Source organism: Garra rufa, chromosome 19 (genome assembly GCF_049309525.1).
Source record: "Garra rufa chromosome 19, GarRuf1.0, whole genome shotgun sequence".
NCBI lineage: Eukaryota > Metazoa > Chordata > Actinopteri > Cypriniformes > Cyprinidae > Garra > Garra rufa.
This window is the reverse complement of record NC_133379.1, coordinates 40,259,907-40,277,521: the sequence shown is the minus strand read 5'-3', so window position 1 is coordinate 40,277,521 and position 17,615 is coordinate 40,259,907.

Below are 17,615 nucleotides of genomic sequence, written 5' to 3'. Positions count from 1 at the left end.
ACAGTCTAAATTACGAGAATAAAGTCAAAATTACACGAATAATTTCGACTTTATTCTTGAAATATATTTTGACTTTATTCTATAAACATTTAGACTTTATTCTCATAATTTTGACTTTACTCTTGAAATATTTTGACTTTATTCTCATAATTTAGACTTTATTCTTGAAATATATTTTGACTTGATTCTATAAACATTTAGACTTTATTCTCATAATTTTGACTTTATTCTTGAAATATTTTGACTTTATTCTCATAATTTCTGCTTTATTTTCGTAATTTCATCTTTATTCTTGATATTTAGACTTTTTTTCTCATAACAAAGTAAAAATATATAGAAAAAAGGTTGAAATGACCAGAATAAAGTCAAAATGTTTCTAGAAAAAAGTCAAAGTATTCCAAGATTAAAGTTTTTTTTGTTCTTTATTCTTACAAAGGATTTTTGTGAATAAATGCTGTTCTTTTTTTACTTTTTTTTTTTTTTTAAATCAAAGTATCCTGAAAAAGTATCACAGGTTCCAAAAAAAAAAAAAAAATTAAGTGGCAAAAACAGTTACACTCATAATAAATCATATTAGAATGATTTCTGAAAAATCATGTGACACTGAATAATGATGCTGAAAATTCAGCTTTGATAACAGGAATAAATTATATTTTAAAGTATATTAAAATAGAACACTGTTGTGTTAAATTGTAACAATATATCAGGTTTTTTTTTTTCAGAATTTTTGATCAAATAACATTTAGGAGATGAAAAAAAAAAAATAAATATATATATATATATATATATATATATATATATATCTCATGATGTGTCAAAAGTTAATGTAAAGTTAGTGATTTAGTGAATTAGTGATTTTTTTTCCAGTTTTTTCTCAAACCTTTGGACCGGACTGTATACAGCATTTCTTGTCTTTACTGTGTTTCAGTTCAGTTCTTTTCTTTCTGCACTTTGTGGTCCGTCCCACAAACTTTGCCTTATTACTTTAGCAATTATGCATATTTTAATGAAAACTAAATCTATGAATGAAGCAGCACTTTGTCTCTGTTTTCTCTCTGTACGTCAGATCTTTAGATTTTAGTCAGTAATCTATTAAAGTTGTGTGTCAACCTTATTATACCTTCATATTTAAGATTATTAGCCAATTATTCCATAAATAAAAAAATAAAAAAAACTACCTTAAAGATTTGTAGAAAAATCTTTCTGAAAAGCATTTTTAGCTGACTTTCTGAACACATAATTCTATATATTTGTTTATTCATTTAGATTTAGATGTGAATACATTTTATGAACACTTAGAAACATCTGACAGAAAGTTTGAATCTGTCTTTCACACCCGTTTCCTAGAATGACCCTTTATTTGTAATAAATTTATGATTTGATTTGATTTGAGTCATGTGACTTCCACCAGATTTGATTCTGGATTGAGCTGCAGAAACGCACAAAATCTGTCTCACTGCTGTTTGTCGTCTGATCGCTTCATTTCAGCCCTAAATTTGAGTAAAATAGGACAACATTTTGCAGAAATAAAATGAGCTTCATTAGGTTTTCTTTATACGTTTGTGACCTTACTGTCATGACAGTAAAGCACAATTTCTTTTCATGAGTCTAAAGAAAAATAATAAAAATGACCAAAACATACAACAAAATTACTGCAACTTTAATTAAAATTAAAATGAAACCGTAAAATACAAAAATAAAAAAGGAAGTACTTTGTGCAATATTTGCAACAATAAAATATTAAGGCATTTAAAAAAATGATTAATAGAATTAATACATGTAGATATATTAAAAAATAATAATAAAAATGACATAAACATGCAACAAAATTACTAAAACTTTAATTAAAATTAAAATGAAATGTTCCATAAAATACAAAAATAAAAAAGGAAAAGTGCTTCATGTAATATTTGCAACAATAAAATGGCATTTTTAGAAAAAAAAATATTTAAAGAAATTAATACATGTAGATATATAAAAAAAACTAACAACAAAAGACAAAAACATGCAACAAAATGACTAAAACTTTAATTAAAATTAAAATGAAACCATGAAATACAAAAATAAAAAAAGGAAGTGCTTCATGTAATATTTGAAACAATAAAATATTGAGGAATTTTTAGAAACAAAAAATTAATACATGTAGATATATATATAAAAACAAATACAAATTACAAGAAAAATGACAACAAAATTACTAAAACTTTAATAAAAATGAAAATGAAACCGTAAAATACAAACAAAAAAGGAAAATGCATCGTAATATTTGCAACAATAAAATATTAAGGCATTTTAGAATAAAATTAATTAAAAAATTAAATAATTAATTCAAAACAATACCTGTGAGTGTGTGTGTGTGTGTGTGTGTGTGTGTATATATATATATATATATATATATATATATATATATACACAATACAACCTAATAAAAATCACAAAATCATGCAACAAAATTACTAAAACTTTAATTAAAATTAAAATGAAACCGTAAAATACAAAAATAAAAAGGAAGTGCTTTGTGTAATATTTGCAACAATAAAATATTGAGGCATTTTTAGAAAAAAAAAATAATACACGTAGATATATATATAAAAAAAACCCGAATAAGTTGGTATTTTTATTTTCCTCCAAAATTTCATTACTGTTATGCAAACAAAAAAGATTCTTATATGTGATGCTGTAAAATTGTAAGCGCTCAATTTATTAGTGTTTGTTGCACTATAAATGTGTTTGATTGTCATGAAAGTAATGTTGCAATCAAAACAGGCTTCATTTTTTCATGCAAAATGTCCTGTTTTTTATATTTACTTTGGATTTTGGGGTCAGATGAAACGCAGACGTGTTCTTTGTGAAACTCACCTGTATGAATCTGACTGATAGAAGTGTTTTTTCTGCTTGTTTTGATGCTCATCTGCCTTATGAATCATTCTCTTCATGTTTCGCACTGAAAGCACAGACTCTTAATTATTGAATAGCAGCGTGAAATCAGAAAACCACTTCAATGCTTCCAACATGTAGTGTCGTCTTTAACAGGTTTGAACTGATGCATACCTGCACAAATCGTCATGTAGTTCTTGTGTTTGATTGTAATCTTCATATTTGAGAGTTTGGGCTGGAAATGCATTTGGATTGATGTGATTATGTAATTGTGCAGCTGTCTGAATTTATTCAAGATGTAGTATTAAACACTGAAGGCAGAGATGAATGAATCCTGTACATATCTATGATGATCAGAGATCTGTGATTTCGGGAAATAAATTTAATTGTTGCAAATTCATCAGTTTAAAAGTGTCTTTTTTTTCTTGGAACCACCAAAAACTAAAATCATTATGTTAATAATAATAAAATATATAAATAAAAAATAAAGCTGAAATTAAATAAAATGTTTTTATTAATATTGTTTTTTTATTATTATTATTTTACATTTTAGTTTTCACTTGATGCACTAAAATAAACTAAATCTGAAAAAGAAAATTAATAAATGTAGATATATATATATATAAAAAAAAATACAAAAGAAAGAAATTACAAAAGCAAACAACAACATTACTAAAACTTAAATTAAAATTTTAAAAGGAAAGAAATAAATGGAAAATAAAACAGTAATAATTATAAAAATTGAATAAATATAGATATCATTAAAAAAAACTAATACAAAAAAATACAAATAAATTAAAATTAAAATGAAACCATAAAATACAAAAATAAAATAGGAAAGTGCATCATGTAATATTTGCAACAATAAAATATTGAAGCATTTTTAGAAAAATAATAGTTTTTTTAATTAATACATGTAGATATATAAGAAACCTAATAAAAATGATAAAAAACATGCAACATATAATTATTAAAACTTCAATTAAAATTAAAATGAAACCATAAAATACAAAAATAAAATAGGAAAGTGCATCATGTAATATTTGCAACAATAAAATATTGAAGCATTTTTAGAAAAATAATAGTTTTTTTAATTAATACATGTAGATATATAAGAAACCTAATAAAAATGATAAAAAACATGCAACATATAATTATTAAAACTTCAATTAAAATTAAAATGAAACCATAAAATACAAAAATAAAATAGGAAAGTGCATCATGTGATATTTGCAACAATAAAATATTGAAGCATTTTTAGAAAAATAATAGTTTTTTTAATTAATACATGTAGATATATAAGAAACCTAATAAAAATGATAAAAAACATGCAACATATAATTATTAAAACTTCAATTAAAATTAAAATGAAACCATAAAATACAAAAATAAAATAGGAAAGTGCATCATGTAATATTTGCAACAATAAAATATTGAAGCATTTTTAGAAAAATAATAGTTTTTTTAATTAATACATGTAGATATATAAGAAACCTAATAAAAATGATAAAATACATGCAACATATAATTATTAAAACTTCAATTAAAATTAAAATGAAACCATAAAATACAATAATAAAATAGGAAAGTGCATCATTTGATATTTGCAACAATAAAATATTGAGGCAATTTTAGAAAAAAATAAAAAATAAAATAAAAACGACATAAACATACAACAAAATTACTAAAACCTTAAAATAAAACTATAAAAAATAAAATAACAACAATTGGGGCATTTAAAAAACACATTTTTTATAATTAAAGAATATTAGAGAAGCAGCTTGAGTTTTTCCATCAAGTAAACCTAGTTTGTGACTTTCAAACTGATTTCTCAACAAAACTTAGTTTCTTGGTGCTTTAAATGAAACTCATTAATGGCATGAAGTTGAGTTCGAGTTTGGATTTGAGCGTGAATCTTGTGAAATGGTGTTTGGGTGGATTTATGTGCCCTTTTGCAGCTGTTTTAACATTAGGCTCTTCAATGGCAGCTGTCAACATTGACGACCAACGACCAACGTCTCTGAATGTCACTCCTTATCTGGGCGTCCTGATCCTCCTCACAAGTAATCAAACTCCAAATGTCAGCCGATAAGACGCCTGTTAGCCAGCAGAAATCCAGAGACACAAATCACACCAATATAAGCCACTGACCAGAGGACTATACAACATTACAACTAGTGTTTAAGTATTAAATAAAAACAATGAAAGTTTTAGGTGAGTTTAGGTTTAAATGCAAACCATTCTCTCAGTGTGCATTCAAATGTTTATGTAATAACAAATTGTGAAATATATTTTTACAATTCAAAATAGCTGTTTTCTGTGTGAATATCTGTTAAAATGTAATTTATTTCTGTGATCAAAGTTGAATTTTCAGCATCAGTGTCACACGATCCTTCAGAAATCATTCTAACATCCTGATCTACTGCTCAAGAAACATTTCAGATTATTATTAATGCTGAAAACAGTTGTGCTGCCCAATATTTTTCTGGAAACTGTGATGCATTTTATTTTTTAGGATTCACAGTTAGAAGTTTTATCAATTTAATGTGTCCTTGATGAATATTCATTTCCTAAAGAAGTTCAAATTTGCACATTAACACTTTCACATTTTTAACTATAACTTTTCTTAAAGTTTACACAAATGTTTTTGTTTTTCATTTAAATGAAAATGCATTAAAAGTTCAAATTTGCACACATTAATATTGATTAATGTCCATTTTTTTTAACAAAAACATTTCTTGAACTTTGAAAACTGACTTTTTTGTTGAATGAGCATGTTTAAAAAAGTCTAAATTTGCACATTCATAGTTTAAATTTTAAGTTTTTGAAGTTTTTTTTCATTTGTTAAACTAAATAATTGGACATGAACTGTTTTTATTTGTTGAATGAAAATGCAAAGAAAATTTAAAGTAAAATTTGCACACATTAACTTAGTCAGAAAATGTAAATTTTGAAAAATTTTGCACATCAAATGTGGTTTCACATTTTTTATCAATTCTTTTTGAAGTTTAAAAATGTAAAAGAAATATTTGCACAGGATGGTTTTCATTTTATAATCAACTTTTCTTGAAGGTTGAAAAATCAAATTTGGTTTAAATTTTAAAACTTTAAAACTTGATGTCATTTAACAAAAAAAAAGTCTTTTATTTGTTAAATGAAAATGCTAACAAAATTTAAGGTAAAATTTGCACACCATAACAGATCGAAAGTTTTAAAAAGTGCACACAACGGTTTGAATTCTTTTATAACTTTTCTTTCAAACTTTTAAGTTTGAAAATGTAAAAAATAAAAATTTATAAACTTGAAGTTTGAATTTAAAAAAAAAATCAAAGAATACAATTTGCACACCATGGTTTCAATTATTTTTATAGCTTTTCTTGAAGTTTGAAAATGTAAAAAAGAAAGAAAAACAAAATGTAAAAAATAAATAAAATTAGCGCATATCAGTGGTTTCACATTTTTAATCAACTTTTTTTGATGTTTGAAAAAAATTAGAACTGTAAAAAAATCTAATTTGTGCACATTAATGTTTTTTAACAAAACTTAATGTTTGAAAAAAAAAACAGTATTTTATTTGTTGAATGAAAATGCAAACAAAATTGATGGTAAAATTTGCACACATTAACTTTTCAAGTTAAAATTTGAAGTTTTAAAAAATGTGCACATATCTATGGTTTCAATTTTTTTATAAACTTTTTTTGAAGTTTTGAAAATGTAAAAAAAAAAGAATGGTTTCAATTTTTAATCAACTTTGAAGGTTGAAAAAAAATAAAAAATTGACGTTTGAAAAAAATCTTATTTGTTAAATCAAAATGCAAACAAAATGCAAACAAAATTTAACGTTAAATTTGCACACGATAACAGTTTGAACTGTGAATAATTTTGGACATAGTGTTTTAAAATTTTTTTATAAACTTTTCTTGAAGTTTGAAAACTGTAAAAAAGAAACAAAATGTAAAAAATGAGTATTTTTAATCGACTTTAATAAAAAAATATTAATTTTATTTAATTTGCAAACATTGATGGCTTAGTTTTTTTAACAGTAACTTGATGTTTGAAAAAAGTATTTTATTTGTTGCATGAAAATGCAAACAATTTAAGGTAAAATTTGCACAAATTAACAGCTTGAAATGTGAAGTTTTTTTTTATTAAAACAAACCATTACTGTTTAACTAATTATTTGGAAAAATCATTTTAACTGCTGACTTAAATTAACATTTTTGTTCTTCAAACAGACACTGAAGGGTGAAATCAGGATTGTTCTTTAGTAAAAGAGAGACAAACTGCAGAGTTTTTAACATGAATGAATCAGTCATTTATTAAAGAGCAAAGAGCACAACACTACCATCTGATGATAGTGACCAAAAAAACAAGAAAATCAACCCAAAATATCCGTGAGCATGACACAGACACTGATGCCTCGAGCGATGGTCAGATGTAATGCTTTTAGCGGTCAGAAAAACTCAAACAGAAACAGTCCACAGTGACAACACTGAGTGTATAGCTTGAGTAGCATTTTTTCCTTTTTTTTCAATCTCACCTGATCATAGAAGAGTTTATACACTGGTAGAGATCAGACGATCCATCGGCTGCTCAGATCCTGACATGAGAACCAATAAAACAAGCAAAACAGACCCAAAAGTGTCTTCTCGTGTTTCCTTTGTTCTTGATTTTCATTTCTAATAAACATCTATTTGACATTTTCTGTTTTATGGAAGCTGGTGTTTGAAATGTGAAATTATTGTTGGGTTACGTTTGAATTTTGATGGAAGTTAAAATCTGCACACTTTAATAGTTTAAATTTTTTTGAACAACTTTTTTTGAAGTTTAATACTGTAAAAAATCATATTAATGATTTTGTAACAACTTTTCTTCTTAAAGTTTGAAAACTGACAAAAAAAGAAACAAAATGTAAAACAAATAAATAAATAAAAAATTGGTGTTTGAAATGTGAAATTGTTACGTTTGCATTTCGATGGTAAGCTTAAGTTAAAATTTGTACACTTTAAAAGTTTTAATTTTTTAAACATTTTTTACTGTAAAAAAACTGTAAAAAAAAGTACAATTTGCCCACATTAAAGGTTTCACATTTTTTTCCAACTTCTTGAAGTTTCAAAAATGATTTAATGGATTTAGTATTTGTTAAAACAAATGAAGTAAAAATTTGTCCATATTATTGGTTAAAAAATTTTACCAACTTTTCGTGAAGTTTGAAAACTGTGAAGAAAAAAATGAAAATGTAAAAAAAAGGAAAATTAAATAATATTTGCACATATTAATGATTTCAAATTTTGTATAAACTTTTCTTCTTGAAGTTTGAAAACTGTAAAAAAAAAAAAGATTTTGAAAAAAAAAAACATTACATTTACATTTTTTACCAAGTTGGACTTAAAAAAAAAACCAATTCTATTATTTTTTTTTAAACAAATTAAGTTAAAATGTGCACATATTAATGATTTAAATTTTTTTATCAACTTTTCTTGAAGTTTGAAAGTTGTGAAAAGTTTTTTTATTTTGGTGGTTTTATGAAAATGTTAAAACTGTAACTGTAAAAAAAATAAAATTAAATCTAATTTGCACACATTGAAGGTTTAAGTTGTTTTACCAACTTCTTGAAGTTTGAAAAATGATTCTATTATTTGTTGAACAAAAATGATAAAACAAATTAAGTTAAAATTTGCACATATTAATCATTTAAAATGAACTTTTCTTGAAGTTTGAAAACTGTAAAAAGAAAGAAAGAGAATGAACATAATGATTCCAAATTTTCATTATCACACATTCAAAGTTTTACATTTTTTTTTACCAACTTCTTGGATTCTTTTATTTGTTAAAACAAATTAAGTTAAAATTTGTAAATATTAATGATTTACATGTTTTAACAACTTTTCTTGAAGTTTGGAAACTGTGAAAAGATTTCAAAATTTTTACTGACTTCTTAAAGTTTAAAAAAACAATTTTGGTGGTTGAATGACTAAACGTTAAAGCAAATTAAGTAAAATTTTGCACATATTCATGATTTCAAATTTTGTATCAACTTTTTTTTTGAAGTTTGAAAACTAAAAATGTAAAAAATTACAACGTGCACTAACACATTTTGAACAACTTTGTTTCAAAAATGATTGTTAAAAAGGTAAACTTAAAGATTTTCATTCAACAAAGAAAGTAACTTTTCTTCTTGAAGTTTGATCTTGAAGAAGTTTTTTTTATTTGCCAAATGAAAACATTAAAAACCAAACAAACAAAAAAATCTATTTTTTTAATAACTTACCATTGTGGAGTTTAAAAAATGATTCCACTACTTTTTAAATGAAAATCTAAACCAAAACCTAAATAAACATTTGATTCTTTAACGTTCATCATAGTGAATAAAAAATAGTGGACATGTCAATGTTTTGAACAAGACCAAAGTTGTGAAATCTGAGACAATGCAAAATGTACATTTACATCATAAGACAAGTTTTTATTGTTGTGATTGATGAAACAAATGGTTTCGGAAATAAAATCACTTGTTCTCTTTATTTATGCTCAAACATTTTGTGGAAGAACATGAACTTTGAAAGTTTTCAAAGACGTTGATCATGAATGCAAAACTAAAATTTGATCAATTTCCTCTGGTGATTTCCAACAACAAAAATCCATTTGTACATGAACATGATTCAACAAACCAACAAATGAGCAAAAACCATGAAACTGAAAAACAAAAGAATCCGTTTCCAATTCATTTCGATTTGAATAAAAAAGCAGATCTTTGGAATACAGTCCGTAATATCGGCGCTCGTGTGTGACGAGCGCTTTTACATCCAGTTACGTACGCGATCTTTGGGATTTCCTTCACATGAAAACACAAGACGTCAACACTCACTTACACAACTCCTCAAACGTCTGTGACTCGCTTCTCAAAGTGTTTTTACATTAGCAGTAGATTGTCTGGTACATTTCAACTGTATTGGACGACTTTCCATGTTTACTAGTTGTATTTTTGGACAGGATTGGTGGTGTCGACGCATTTGGAAGTCCAATTTGGTGTACGAACAAACACACATGATGGGTTTCTGTCTGTGAGAATGGAAGATTAACAGTCAAGGTGAACTTGATCAAACCGACCGAATGAATCGTTCTGATCAAGCGCACGATGTTTCTATACACATCTGAGTTGAACTCTTCAAGAATTCAATCAGGCCGACATGCAAAAAAAAAAAAAAATGAGGCTCAGTTCAAACCAAACGAGACGGATCCAAACTCAAAAGCTATTGAACGACAATGCATTACACGCTAGCTAGAACCGCAAAGATACTCATGCATAATCAAGGCTATGCAACGAAAATGGATGTTGTAAAACAAAATCGAAGCTTGAAAACTGTAAACTCGAGGCTCATTCTAGCAACCAACCATTCCCCATCCAAAAATAATATCCGTGTTGAGAATATGAGCCACCCTTCACAAAAATATAATGGGAAAAAAAAACATCTTGCACCACAAAACATTTGTGAAAGTCACATTAACAAGAGAGAAAAGACAAGCATTGTGTTTTTTGGTAAGCGAACCTCAGCTATTACAAAAAAATCACAACTTAAGATGTATAAAGCTTTTTTTCTTGGTTTGTCTTAAGTCACAGTTACTAAAAAATAAGAGTAAGTGAATAATTTAATACATACGCTATAATAACAATACCCTAACACTATCTTCTATGAGGTATATCTGAGAAAAATTTGGTAAGAAAAGCACGGTCTGCGCCCTCGACATGCCTCAGTTTTTTTTTTTTTTTTTCTTATTTAAAGCTTTGCAACCATTCAAAAGAAGGAAAATTAAAGTCTAGAAAGCCTTTGGTATAGTTAAGTCTTTGTTCTTTGCAGGATTGCATTGCAAAGCACCATAAAAACAGGGTTTTCCTGTCGCTGAGGTACTAAACAGAAGAAGAAACAGAGAGGTCGAAACTTCGCTTTGGTTCAAGCAAGGCACTCATCCAACAATATCTCATACTTTGCAACAAAAGCGCTCTCTACGTCTTTGTCGGGGTTGAAATAATATTACTTGGGACTGAAACCGAAGAGAATCGGTTTAATCGATGCAATGAATGGCGGGTGAGGATCGGATTTCTCCCGTGTCATAAATACGGAATCGCCGCTAAGAATATTGACCTAATGACCGTCCGGTCGATACGTGACACGCTCGCGTCCCTGTTAACAGATGCTGTTTTTTCCACAAGTAAATGTGTTACTTTTCCAACGGGACGGAATGATGTACGACCTGCAGCAGAACGGATCAATACGATCCCATCTGCCGTCTTTAGCTGCCGTAGACAGCCGTGTTTTCCTGAAAGTCGTCCCTATACCGAGTCCCTTCGGTCTAGAATGAGATGATTCGATTTGGTCTTTGGTTTTAGAGTTTGCCGTGCACAGAAACACCAACATTGTTTTTGACAGAATGGATTTTTTGGATTAAAGCCAAAGCTAAAAACTAAAAGCTGCATTCCATTGGAAGTTGTGGGATATTTTTTACTCAACTTGGTTTGCTAAACATATTTTACCATTTCATTTGCCTAAAAGTAAATGTTTCTTATTCAAAATCAAGTCCAAACTGGCATTTTATTGCACTTAAAAATGCTTTAAAAACGGATTATGCAAGTATTTCGATTTTAATCTTTATACTTAGTTTTTTGTAATTATCTGAGAAATGAAAATTGTTTCTACACCATATTTTTGATTGCTAAATTTACAATGTAAAGGAGGCACAAAACCACTTCTGAAGTGGCATTTAGGTGTTTTTTCACAGTTTAATGCTGCTCAAAAGTGGCATGAATGCATTTACGCAGAAATTGAAACTGTGTGCAGGCATAATTTACGCTGGCTTTTATGCAACATTGGGTCTTTACACTAAATTTTAAACAGGCTTAGCTCAGTTGTCTTTACACAGTTTTACACAGTGTCTTTAATACTGTTAGAAGTGGCATAAATGCATTTATACAGTGAACTGCAACTGTATACTTTCACACTAGGTTTTGAGGTGGCTCAGAACAGGCATAAGTTAGTCTGGCTTTAATGCAGCATTGAAGATGTGTAAAGATGGCATAATTGTAGCAAGAAATGTCCACTAATTGTAGCACATCATATAACAGAAATGCTGGATAATAGCCAAAAAGACTAAATCTTGCCTGTATACAGTTGCAGTTGCTTTGTAAATGCATTCATGCCACCTCTAAGCAGTATTAGTCTGTGTAAAGACATTTGAGTTAAGTCTACTCACAGCCTACTTAAAATTTAGATTCAATGCTACATAAAAGCCAGACTAAATTCTGACCCACCTTAGCCCCTAATATCACAATATACTGTGTAAATGCATTTATGCCATCTCTGAGCAGCATTAAACAACCCACTTAAGAGCCGCTTCTTGCCACTTTTGCAATGTAAATTTGGCATAAGTAATAAAGTCTAGGGCATGCATCATTCTGCTGCTCAAATTTAAAGATGCAATGCTGCATAAAAGCCTAAAAGACTAAATTGCCTGCATACAGTATGCAGTTGCAATTGTTAGAAAAATGCATTTATGCCACTTCTAAGCAGCATTAAACAGTCTGTGTGAAGACAACCCTGTTAAGGCTGCTCTAAGCCTGCTTAAAATTTACTGTAAAGACCCAATGCTGCATAAAAGCCAGACTAAATTATGCCTGCATACAGTTGCGATTGCTGCGTAAATGCATTCATGCCACCTCTGAGCAGCAATAAACTGTGTAAAGATACATAAACACATTGTGTTGAACTATAGATCTGCTATTTTCAGAACTTATAAGTGACACTACCCAACAGCAAAATACTTACTGACCTACATTAATTTGTTAAAAGACTACTTTTTTCCCTTTTTTTGACTAAAACTAGACTAAAACCTTTTTGACTTTTCGTCGACTAAAATCACATATAGAAGTGACTAAAATTTGACTAAAACTAAGAAGCATTTTAGTCCAAAAGACTAAGACTAAGACTAAATCTAAGATGGTTGTCAGTGGTAAAGACGAAAATTTGCATAAAAGCCAAACTAAATTATGCCTGTATACAGTTGCAATTGCTGTGTAAATGCATTCATGCCACCTCTGAACAGCATTAAACTGCCTGAGTAGACACCTAAATGCCACTTTTGTGGTGTAAATTTGGCAGAAGTATTAGAGTTCAGCGCATACATCGTTCTGCAGTGTTTGGTGTGCTGTCATTACACAGCTAAGTTCAGACTGCTCTAAGCCTGCTTAAAATTTAAAGACACAATGTTGCATAAAAGCCAGACCGAATTATGCCTGTATAGAGTTACAATTTCTGTGTAAATGCATTCATGCCACCTCTGAACAGCATTAAACTGTGCCACATTTGTTGTATAAATTTGGCATCTGTATTAAAGTCTAGTGCATGCATTGTCCTGCAGCTTTTAAAGTTAGCACTGCTCTAAACCTGCTTAAAATTTAAAGACACAATGTTGCATAAAAGCCAGACCGAATTATGCCTGTATAGAGTTACATTTTATGTGTAAATGCATTCATGCCACCTCTGAGCAGCATTAAACTGTGCCACATTTGTTGTAAAAATTTGGCATCTGTATTAAAGTCTAGTGCATGCATTGTCCTGCAGCTTTTAAAGTTAGCACTGCTCTAAGCCTGCTTAAAATTTAGTGTGAAAACACAATGCTGCCAAATTATACCTGTTCTGACCCGAGTATCACAGTAGACAATATACAGATCCAATTTCTGCGTAAATGCATTCATGCCACCTTTAAGCAGCATTAAAAAAACACCTAAATGCCACTTCAGAGGCGTGTTAATGTCCTGACTAAATTATGCCTGTACACAGATGTAAATACATTCATGCCACCTCTGAGCAGCATTAAACTGTTTGTGTGAAGATGCCTAAATACCACTGTTGCAGTCTAAATTTGTCACTAGAGTTACTAGACCTGAACAAACTGTCAAAATTTTGTTTTGATGTTAATGTTTCTGTGCAGGATAAGTCTTTGCTATTGAGTTGGTCTTTGCATCAAGGTCTTTTACACTGTGAGCGGTCAGAGGCGATCAGAAGCGCACAGCACTAAAATCTACAGCTCGACGCGAGTCCCATCCGCTCCATTGCACTTATTTTTCCGAGGAGAGGAGGAACTCGTGTCTGAAAGAGGAAGAAGAAGAGAGAGAGAGAGTGGCGTTATCAAAATATCCAAAGCATGGCGTCAAGCGCAGACCGTACTCGAGAAAAAGAAATCTTTGGTATCTTTGGTTTCATCAACACGATTAAAATTACAAATGGAAAATTCAGTGAGGTAGCCTCTGTGGTTCTCACTATAGAGATAGAAAGATTTTTATACACACACACAAGTCAGTCTTGGAAGCAGCTTTTTCTAGTTTTTAAGGGATTCCTCTATGTCCTTCTACGAGTGAAGCAATGAACAAACGGCCTCTCAGCATCCGTGGGTTTTATCTTTGGTGAGTCCTGCGTTGATCTCCATTAACGTGCGGCCCCGTATACGACCTGGCTGAAATTCGCTGCTCGTCCTTCGACAGAACGCTGTAATCGATCGCAAATGCCCCTTCAGACAGATTGTTTTCATTCGAAAGAAAAAGGACAAACAAAAGCTAATAATACATACACATAAATTACAACTAAAACCTGATCGCTAACACATTTCCAGAATCATCTTTCTAAGAAAAATTAAATACACCCTTTGCGTTGCTTTTTAAAGTAAAGCTAACTAATAAATTAAGAGAAGCACTGCATCTTTGATGCACTAGTAGTCTTAAATAGTCAATTACATCTAATTAAATAACATTAAATAATTAGGAAACAAAAAAAGACTAGTCATAAATAAATACGTCTGATGGTGTCCAACATGCAAAAGAAGTAAATGTAAACTTTGGCAAGCTAATCAGGATAAAGGGGGAGGGTTTTTGGCAATTTAAATCAAGTTCAATCATAACAAATATAAATTACATAAATAAATCACATATTGCAAAAACCTGGGTAAGACATTGTACAGAGGCATTGGCAAAATATAAGTACTAAGACAAGCAAAGGAAAGCTCTTTGGCCTGTGTTCCTAAAGACCTGACTGTCGTGAAGAGCGGATGAAGCTCCAACCAAGTGGCGTTGGAGAATCTTTGGACTAGAAGCTTTTAAAGAGAGAAACCTAAAGGATAAAGCTATTCGACCTACAGTCTGCAGTTTCCTCTCTACAGATTAAGTGAGCGTTTTTGGCAGATTATTGGCTTTTTAAGTTGGAATATAGTAGTAAATGATGGAACCGGCTGCGGCGGTGCTTCACAAGTACGCCTCTCTCAAACACGGGACTCTGGTTTCAGCGCTCGGGAACGAACATATGTCGGGAAATAATGGACGGATGAAGTCTACATTGGTGGAATTGATCTCTCAATGGCCTACGATGAAATGCAAACACAAAACTACAAGATAATGAGTTGTTTGGCTTGGGAAAATGGGAAAGAGTGAGGTTGCATGTGCTTAAAGGTGTTTATCTTTGGTATGCCCATCAGGCTGAGTTACACCTTTAGTTTTAGCTGCAAAACGGATGGAAATAAACCAAACGCTAAACCCTAGACGTCCCACGTTTGGAGAGAAGCACCGCCGCCAGCCTCTCCTCGCCGCGCCGGTGCGCCTGAACAGGCGGGACGGGGAAACTGAAGGGAATTGCGGCGGGAGTAACTCTGAATCTTTGGTATTGTAGCTGATGAGGTTTTTGTTGTTCTTTCCATTTTGGTTGAAAAAACTGCATAGGCACACATTAAAGACAATCTTCAACTTTTGTTTTTGGTTATTTTTGAGAGACGCATCATTCTCCGATGCTGTGGGAACAGCTCCGTCGCATTTTTGAAAACCCTTCGATCCCATTCTGCTTCCAATGTCTCCACCGATTCGGCTCGGCGTTCCTGTTTTGTCGACTTTTTTTTTGGTTGGGTTTTTTTTTTTGAACAGTTTTTGTTTGCAGAACAGTTAGGTGCAGAAAAAGTTTCTTTGGTGTCGATTTGTCAATAAATAGAAAAGGTCTTTAGTGTCCGTTTTGAGTGATCCAAGCGTAACCCAGGAGAGAAGAACTGCTTACCGGCTCGGTCCGTCGGTTCAATAATAAATGAGGACGACTGATGAATTTGAGATGAGTGTATGAAAGTTCTTTAGGAAGGGAAAGCTAAACTGCTAGGCATTGGTGTGGAGATTGTCCTCTTATAACTCTTGTGAAGGCCCTGATCACCAATGCCTGTTCTCTTGTGTTTGGTTTCTTAGCATAAGTACAGTCGACATAAGTGAGCGATGTGTGTGTGTTTGTTTTGCACTGGTTTGCGATGCAATTCATGTGTTGAGCTGCTTGTTCTTCGGTCGTATCATCCTGAGTTGTTTTTTAACCGTAGAAGAACAATCGGTGTGGTTCAGCCCCTGTTCTATTGCAAATTTAATGTGCTTCAGGATTGTGCTCACAAACCCGGCCGGCCAATAACGGTGTGAGAGATCTGCGGTCGGCACGTCCTTCACGTTTGTTGTGCTTTGTGCTTCTGACGGAGGTTTTTCTACCGTACGGAGGTGAGACCAGGTTCGGTCGCACATCGACGTGGTGGAAAAACCTGCGAGCCAATGTGTGGTTATTTATGTTGGTGTTTGTCTGTGATGGCTGAATCTCACAAAAAATGTGCTAGCTATATTTCACTGCAAAATGCATTAAGATTTAGTTGTAAAAAATGCATTACCATTATGCAAAATATATATATTTATAATATGGAAAATGGGAATTTTAGGGAATTATTATTTTTTAAATCAATAATAATAATAATAATAACAATTATTATTATTATTACTAATACTATAAAAGCCTTTATGCCAATTACACTGTAAACAATTTTTTTTCCCTCAGTACTTTTCTGTTTTCCAATACAAATATCTAAAAATGAAGTCAAGATACATTTATTTGAGAAGCAAAATGACATAAGATATTACGAAAGTGCATAAAACTATAAATAATATTATATATTAATTTAATATATTTGTATATTTTATAATTATGTTTGAAATAACAGTTTTTTCTTTGAAATCTGTTTTTTTTTTTCTAAAGCCGTTGGCAATTTTACCAATTTTTTTAAACAAAACTTGCTTAATTTTGATAGATTTTACAGGAACCATCTTAATATTTTTTGCTCAAATAAATGCATACTATTTGAACTCGAAAACAAGACATAAATGTGACCCTGGATGACAAAACCGATACAAAGCAATACATTGCATGGGTCAAAATGATCGATTTTTCTTTTATGCCAAAAATCATTAGGATATTAAGTAAAGATCATGTTCCATGAAGATATTTTGTGAATTTCCTACCATTTATCAAAAATTAATTTTTGATTAGTAATATGTGACCCTGGACCACAAAACCAGTCATAAGGTTAAATTTGACAAAACTGAGATTTATACATCATATGGAAGCTCAATAAATAAGCTTTCTATTGATGTATGGTTTGTTACGATAGGACAATATTTGGCTGAGATACATCTATTTGAAATCAGAAATCTGAGGATGCAAAAAACTCAAAAAGACTGAGAAAATCACCTTTAAAGTTGTCCAAATTAGGTTCTTAACAATGCATATTACAAATCAAAAATTACATTTTGATATGTTTACAGTAGGAATTTTACAAAAAATCTTCATGGAACATGAACTTTACTTAATTTCTTTTTTAAAGATTTTTGGCATAAAAGAAAAATCAAAAATTTT